The following is an 8,592-nucleotide window of genomic DNA, read 5'->3' as shown; positions in this document are numbered from 1 at the left end:
ACATATTAAATCTAATAAATTAACTATAATATGTTAAAAGTTAACGACATAACTTTATAAGTAGAAGTAAAAATATTATTTTAAAATTGAAATTTAGTATATTTATGATTACACTTTAGGTTTGATATTTATTTAACTTTATTAACAACCTTATAATCATTATTATTAAAACACTACAATTAATCACTTTTAACTATTTACAAAATATTATTTGGGTTGTTTAAGTTAAACTAAAATTTATATTTAAGTTGACTATGTAATGTTATATTCAAATTAATAATTTATGTATTTTATACAAATTATTCCAAAATTGTATCTTTAAAATGATAATGGTTTACATCCAACAATATATTAAAACTAATAAATTAAGTATAATATGTTAAAAGTTAAAAAACATCACTTAATAAGTAGAACTAAAGATATTATTTTAATATTGAAATTTAGTTTATATATGATTAAACTTTAGGTTTGATATTTATTTAACCTTATTAACCAACTTATAATTATTATTAGAAAGAAATTGAAAAATCATGGGAGTTTAAATGAATGTGGTGAAAGGAAAAATGCATGGAAGTTTCAAATGAATGTGGTGAAAGAAAAAATTATGATTCATTTATAATATAGTATGATAGGGATGATTTTGCAACAAAGTTTTGAAATTATCAAAGAAAAAACCTTTTTATTTATATCCGATGAGGGAATCGTAAAGCATTGATTATTTTATATATTTAATTTTGGGGATATATACAGTAAAATCCCAATATTTTCATCGATTTGACAAGAAAGTCCTAAACTTTATTTTTTTGACAGTAAAGTCCAAATTACCGGCAGTTTTTGACACTTTTACCCTTTTTTCCAGGTTAGCTGGTAATTAGGACCTTTTTGTCAAAAAAAATAAAGTTTAGGACTTTCTTGTCAAATCGTCAGTTAGGACTTTATTGTCAAAAAAAATAAAGTTTAGGACTTTCTTGTCAAATCGTTGAAAGTATTAGGACTTTAGTGTATATATCCTTTTTTTTGTTAGAAATTTAATGGTATGATACTCTTTAAGCATAAGAGTTATTAAAACATTCTCTAGTCAGCTAGATCATATTGAAATCCTTAACATTTGCTTATTGTTAAATCGTTTTTTTAATCTCAACAAACCGACATTGAAAAAAATTGAGATAATCAAGAAAAAAAGAAAGAAAGAACCAGGGTTGTGTTGCTTTTTGCAGTCCCAAAAATAGAGAAATAAGAAACCGAAAAAAACGAAGTTGCCCTTCTTTCCCTTCTCCACATTCACACCCTTTTGACTAGGCATGTGTTGTTTGTGTTTGTATAAAGCCAGGACACTTTTTTTTCGGTTTCTTATTTCTCCATTTTTGGGACTGCAAAAAGCCAACACAACCCTGGTTCTTTCTTTCTTTATTGATTATCTCCATTTTTTTCAATGTCGGTTTGTTGAGATTAAAAAAACGATTTAACAATAAGCAAATGTTAAGGATTTCAATAGGATCTAGCTGACTAGAGAATGTTTTAATAACTCTTATGCTTAAAGAGTATCATACCATTAAATTTCTAACAAAAAAAAAGGATATATACACTAAAGTCCTAATACTTTCAACGATTTGACAAGAAAGTCATAAACTTTATTTTTTTGACAATAAAGTCCTAACTGACGATTTGACAAGAAAGTTCTAAACTTTATTTTTTTGACAAAAAAGTTCTAACTACCGGCTAACCGGGAAAAAAGGGTAAAAGTGTCAAAAAATGCCGGTAATTTGGACTTTAGTGTAAAAAAAATAAAGTTTAGAACTTTCTTGTCAAATCGATGAAAATATTGGGACTTTAGTGTATATATATCCCTTTAATTTTGCAACAAAGTTTTGAAATTATCAAAGAAAAAACCTTTTTATTTATATCCGACGAGGGAATCGTAAAGCATTAATTATTTTATATATTTAATTTTTTTTACTTGTAATTATATGGATTAGTTACGTTTTCATTTATTGTAAAATAGTGGATTTCATGGTTCATGATAAAGATACTTTCATATTTACAGTTTCATATCTAATTTTATGATTTATATACATCAATTGTTCAAGTGATTGTGGTTGTTTATAAGACCGGAGGGTGTGGGAGGGATGTTTCCCTCACTTTTTGTGGGCCACACCACTTTCTCCCCCACTTTTCTTTCCCTCACCTAAAACCGAAGGAATGGGTGGGAAGCTTCCCTCACTATTTTTTTATATTTTTTTAAAAATATATTTCATACATATATTATATTCATTTTGTAGGGAATTAAAAACCATGAATTTTAATATATTTTTTATATTTTTTTGATAGATATATAATTTTATAAATATTATAAAGGATAAAAAGAAAAAAAAACCCTGTCCAATAGCATGAAGAGAGAGAGTGCGGCACTCCCTCCCCCCACCTCTTTCCCGCGTGATGTTTCCCTCACCCAATGAGTGGTGTTCAAGAGTGAGGGAAGCTTCCCTCACCCCTTTCCCGCTCCCACTCCGTCCAGCCTAAGAATCATCGAAGAAGATTTAATTTTAAATTTTTTAATAAGCTATAATATATTATATAATAAGATTAAAAGTTTGTTCCTAAAGGAACAATACTTCCTTTCTTTTGGACCAATTTTTTTTTAGTAATGTATCCGTCTATTAATCATCGACTCTAGGTGCTGTTTGTTTTTTTGAAGAGAAAATTCATGAAGTCTGCAGACCACCTCTGCAATCCTCTGTAGAAGAAGAGGTGGAACATACGGCTGCAACCTATAATAAGAAACATGTTTGTTTTTTTGAAGAGAAAATTCATGAAGTCTGCAGACCACCTCTGCAATCCTCTATAGCAGAAGATGTGGAACATACGGCTGCAGCCTATAATAAGAAGCATGTTTGTTTTTTAACATCTTCAGACTCCTGCAGTAAACTGAAGGGATATATATTAAAGTCCCAATATTTTCATCGATTTGACAAGAAAGTCCTAAACTTTATTTTTTTTACAGTAAAGTCCAAATTACCGGCAATTTTTGACACTTTTACCCTTTTTTCCCGGTTAGCCGGTAATTAGGACTTTTTTGTCAAAAAAATAAAGTTTATGACTTTATTGTTAAATCGTCAATTAGGACTTTACTGTCAACAAAAAAGTTTAGGACTTTCTTGTAAAATCGTTGAAAATATTGGGACTTTAGTGTATATATCATTTTTTTTGTTAGAAATTTAATGGTATGATACTCTTTAAGCGTAAGAGTTATTGAAACATTTTCTAATCAGCTAGATCCTATTGAAATCCTTAACGTTTGCTTCTTGTTAAATAATTTTTTTAATCTCAACAAACCGACATTGAAAAAAATGGAGATAATCAAGAAAGAAAGAAAGAACCAGGGTTGTGTTAGCTTTTTGTAGTCTCAAAAATGGAGAAATAAGAAACCGAAAAAAATGAAATTGCCCTTCTTTCCCTTCTAAACATTCACACCCTTTTGACTAGGCATGTGTTGTTTGTGTTTGTATAATTTGTTCCCACTTTTTAGTTCAAGATTTGGCGGCGAAGCAAGAAGAAACTTTTATAAGGGTGATATATACACTAAAGTCCCAATATTTTCAACGATTTGACAAGAAAAACCTAAAGTTTATTTTTTTGACAGTAAAGTCCTAATTGACGATTTGACAAAAAAGTCCTAAACTTTATTTTTTTGACAAAAAAGTCCTAATAACCGGCTAACCGGGAAAAAAGGGTAAAAGTGTCAAAAATTGCCGGTAATTTGGACTTTACTGTCAAAAAAATAAAGTTTAAGAATTTCTTGTCAAATCGATGAAAATATTAGGACTTTAGTGTATATATCCCGTAAACTGAAATGTAAATAAACTAATTTTATAAACTGAAAATAGTTCTCAACATTGAAATTTTAATAATTTTAGTTTTAAAACATTGAAAGAATACTAAAAAGAACAAATAAAAAAACAAAAATATAAAACTTTTTTTTAAAAAAAAACTTAAAAAAATATAAAGAAGCTAGCAATTTTATTCTAAAAAAAAACTAATTGTAAAAAACATAAAAAAAATAATAATAATTAAGAAAGTATTGCAAACGATGTCTATAAAATTCGTAAAAAATTACACACGTAAAAAAGACACAACTAAAACTGAAAATATTATTAACAAAACCGTAAAAAAAATTTAAAAAAAAATCAAAGATTTTTTTTTAAATCAAGTTAAAAAATTTTGTAGAATCTATAAAAAGAAATTGTATCAAATCCATAAATAAAAGTTTTAAAAAATCAAAGTTTTTTAAAAAAAAAAGTTATACCAAAATTTTAAAAAAAACACTTGGAAAAAATGAAAACTGAACTGAAGAGGCAAGTCAAGTGTTGTGCCACACAGCATACGCACAACTGCAGCCAGAGGGAAAATATTGCGAGTGTGGTGCGCGGCCTATCAAAGTTGTTTGAAGAGGTTAAAAAACAAAGAGCACCTAGCACCTACCCACCGCCTTTCTCTTAATTGACCGCTTCTCCCCCTAATCGGTGCTCCAGGTAAATGTATCTTCTACCTCATCTATATCCCTCTATCTCTTCCGTTTTTCACCAGGTCCTTCAATTGGGAATTGTGTGGCCTTATTTGTACCTCGATTCCACAGGAAAAAGCTTCAAGATTGATTCGAATGTTTGCAAGCGTCAACATCAATTTTGTATTTGCAGTTACAGAGTGTCGACAACTTGGAGAACCCCTCAGCGTGTTTCAGGTATGTTTCTTCCGCCACCACCACCCTCTGCTCCACAACAATCGCTCAATGACCTTTCACTTCCACCAACAGTTGTTGGACTAACGAAGACCCTACCTTTTCTTTGATCTGTACCCCCTAAACCGTCTTGCATCTGGACTAACGAAGACCACCATTGCTGCCTCTACTGCTCGCTATGGAGATTCCCACTTCAGCTTCCATTGATTCCCTCTCTTCAACAACACATGCTCAATGTCGGCTTCCAGGTATGTTCTCTCTACTCCACTTTGTCCCTTCAGCCCTCTCTCATCTGTTGCTTTTAGGTATCAAGTAGTCTGATTAACTGATTCAAATACCATCAGGGAAGATTCAGGGAAAACATGTTTGTTTCGAATGGACATATGAACCATCGTCTGATGGTGACTATTTTCTTTTTTAATCCTTTTTCAGCTTCTGACGAGTACTCACTCCATTCTACATACCTTGCAAAAGCAAACTCCGGGATTCTTTCTGAAACAGCAGACATGAAGATTGTCTAAGTGGTGTATTTCATTTTCAAAACTTTATATTTATATTCAATCATATAGTCGAAGTACATTGCTATTACTACATATTACTTTTGTTGTAGGTATCAACGGGGAGCAGATAGTGAAGGGCGTCCAATTATGGTTGTAGTTGGAGCACATTTTCTTCTTCGTTAGTAAAGGAAATAAATTGAAATTTTCCACAATAGATGAGTATTTTACTGAAATTTTGTGGTTATTAATAGTTTTAAGTTTTGATGAAGAAAGAATGTGTCATTTCTTAAATGTTGAATTACAGGAATTTTAGTCCTTGATACAGAAAGCGTATAGGATTATTTACTTTCACTCTACTGCATATTTACAAGTGTGAGTTATTGTTGTTTTTGTTCCTCTTAATCTTTAAGCCATCTAATAAACATGTTTTATCTTTTGATATATTCAACATTATATATCCATTTAAATCTTAACTTTGTAAATCAACTTGATGGGCAAAACTCACATATCAGAAAGCAGTCATAATAGTTACTAAAAGGAATTCTGAAAGTCAAATAAGGACCAAAAAGTTAAAATAAATAAATACATAAATAATTCAAAAAATCATTTTTGGACCAAATCCAGAAAATCACTGCAACACAGAGAAGAAAAACATAATTTACTCCAAAAAAAATATTTTTCAGAGTAAAATTACATTTTTGGTCCCTGAATATAACAAATTTTAGCAATTTTAGTCTTCTTTTTGAACTTTCGTATAGATTTTGGTCCCTATGTTGTCTGAGATTACAATGTAGATGTCAAATTTTTTTAAAATGCCCTTTTTTCCCTTAAGACCAAACCCCAAAAAAATTGTATTGTATACTACAGGGACCAAATTTCTAATTTTTTTCTTTTTCTTATTTAAGGTGAATTGTAAATTACTTAACTAAGAGAAAATTACAAATTTGGTCTTTGTGGTCTACATGGACAAAATGGTCATTTTAAAAAATTAAACATGTAAGGCTGTTAACCTAGACCACACAGGGACCAAAATCGATAGGAAACTTCAAAATAATGACCAAAATTGGAAGAGAACTTTTGGGACCAAATTTGCAAAAAATAATCCGTGTAGGTGAAAATGAATTTCCAGAGTACAAAAAAATGACATTACCCTTCTTTATATCCACATTTGAGAACTCCTAAAGGACGTAGGATTACAAAGCTTGATCAGATTTTGCTCAATGGAAATAACATAGCAATTGTAAGTTTCATTTTCAAGCTTCTTGATTTTTGTTTAACTGTAATACAAATCTACTGTAAAAAAAAATCCCTTTTTTACCCCTATTTGGGTCCCTCATTGTTTCATTGTCCTGATGCAGCTGGTTCCTGATGGTTCTCCAGATCCAGAATGATCGAAGATTTGGTGATATTGACAGGTAGGGGTAATTTAGGATTCTTTGAAGATATTGGCAGATATTTTTTTATCATAACAGCATCTTCAGTCATCACAGAGGTCCTTAAGTAAAAAAAAAAAGCTATAATTTGACATAATTATTAGTTTAACATAATTTGGCATTAATAATATGAGATATACTGAAAATCTTCCTATCGTTGAAATTGCTCCTCAGTCGAAACACGGGAAGCTAACTTTCTTTTCACCTATTCTGCATTGTGAAGGGTTAGCCCAAACTGTCAACTCGGATCTTCTTCAGTCTCATGTATGCCAATTTCATTTTTTGCCCACTTGGCAGAATCAACATTTGATTATTTCTTCATTGCTTCTTCTTATTACAATTCCAATTTCTTCATTCAAATTCTTTTGTTCAGCGACTCTAGTTTTTAATGGTCATAGTACAGAGTGAAATACTGATAATGATATGAAGAGTTACCGGAGCACCAAACTCAAGAAGCAGCAGATCTGTTCATGACCAAGGGTGATGTAAATTTAAAATTCATTAAGCAATGAAAAAGTATTATCATCTACTCATTGATTTGGATATTGGATTTTGAATTATACAAGTAATTTATACAAAAGAATCAATGGCATTTGGGCACTTAAGCATTTCACTGAACGAAGTATTTACTCAAAAACTATTTCCTCTATCCCATGAGATTGCAACATTCATATTTTCATGATGGTTTAGGGTGTTACAGATCCCAGCACACACCTCAGCCATATTGCAAAGTGTAAACAAACATAGGTTTTACCAGGTATCATGGTTTTTTCGTTGGTTTCTGTCATCAAATTATTGTGTTTGTCAACAAAGTCAATAATTCTGTCTTTTCTCTTTTGTTATTTGAATCTCATTATCTGATTTGAAGACCGAATGTCTCAAACAGGGCAAAAAGTATGACATCTAGATGGAGCAAAATGTTTGTAAGAAACCAAGCCACGAGAAAACCCAGTCACAATATTTCTGCAGTTGATAAAGAAGTCGCAAACAACTAATGAATGAAGATGGAAAAACAAAGAATGCTAAATGGAAACAAAGTGAGTTGTACAATAAGTCAATATTTGAAGAAAAACCAACTATGCCTCTTCTCTTTATTTCTCAACATGGCTACTTTAAATTCATCAAAGATAAATGGTACCCTAAAATGAAAATATTGTCATTATTGTATCACTAGACATGGATTTTAGTTAGAATTCAACAATTCATTTATCAAATATATTAATTCTTTCTCTATGTACTTCAGGTCTATTAAATATGTACCAACATTATCAATATTCACTTTGAAATGCAAGACATTTTGCACATAAAGGCAACCCCTAGAAAAAATCCAATTAAAAAAAAACATTCTGACCCATGCAAAGCATGGGTCATTTCCCTAGTTAATAAGATTTTTATATATTGTATAGTTTTGATTGTTATATATCTAACAATAGCTACATGACAGTGAAGTCATATATTCACGAAACCATATATATTTGGATTCAATCAACCCAATAAAATATGTTCCCCATAGTTTTTATGTGCCACCTCAGTGTCACATTATTTCACATTCTTACCCCCTCCCCTCCCCCAATCATTTTTTTTTACCTAGGAAATGGTTTCTCTCCTACCTTCACTTTTTTATATTTATTTTTTAAAATTAAATAGAAATAATTATCCACAATTAGCCAAAAAAAAACACATTAGCCACAACTAGTTCACAAAATAGCAGATAGGTTAGGGTTGACTACAGTCAACCTTCGAAAACTACTCTTTCGTCGCAATGAACTACTCTTTTGTGGCCCGTCTACTGTTTTATGGTCCATTGGCCCATAGTATATAATGTCTTATTTTCAATTTAGGTTACTTTTTCCTCATTTTTTCTTCCATTGTCTACTATTTTTCTCTTAATGGAGCACCCGAAGAACAACGAGGTATGTCTATT

At 30.6% G+C, this 8,592-nt stretch overlaps 1 long non-coding RNA gene across 14 annotated transcripts; it reads left to right on the top strand.

Annotated features, from left to right (window-relative positions):
* Positions 1-4,449: 4,449 nt before the first annotated feature.
* Positions 4,450-7,901, top strand: LOC145132333 (uncharacterized). Of its 14 annotated transcripts, XR_013717996.1 has the most exons (11): positions 4,450-4,529; positions 4,634-4,738; positions 4,811-4,983; positions 5,168-5,259; positions 5,346-5,607; positions 6,347-6,475; positions 6,594-6,650; positions 6,843-6,932; positions 7,042-7,148; positions 7,369-7,425; positions 7,555-7,901. It is a non-coding gene; the product is annotated as an uncharacterized LOC145132333 (long non-coding RNA). The 14 variants fall into 14 exon arrangements; XR_013717988.1 differs by having other exon boundaries at positions 6,892-6,932; positions 7,042-7,425; XR_013717987.1 differs by having other exon boundaries at positions 7,042-7,425.
* Positions 7,902-8,592: the final 691 nt, after the last annotated feature.

Source organism: Lactuca virosa, chromosome 8, assembly GCF_052849685.1.
Source record: "Lactuca virosa cultivar CGN04683 chromosome 8, Lactuca_virosa_CGN04683_v6, whole genome shotgun sequence".
In the NCBI taxonomy this organism is placed as follows: Eukaryota; Viridiplantae; Streptophyta; class Magnoliopsida; order Asterales; family Asteraceae; genus Lactuca; species Lactuca virosa.
The sequence above is the reverse complement of the archived record's forward strand: the minus strand, read 5'-3'. Positions and strand labels throughout refer to the sequence as shown.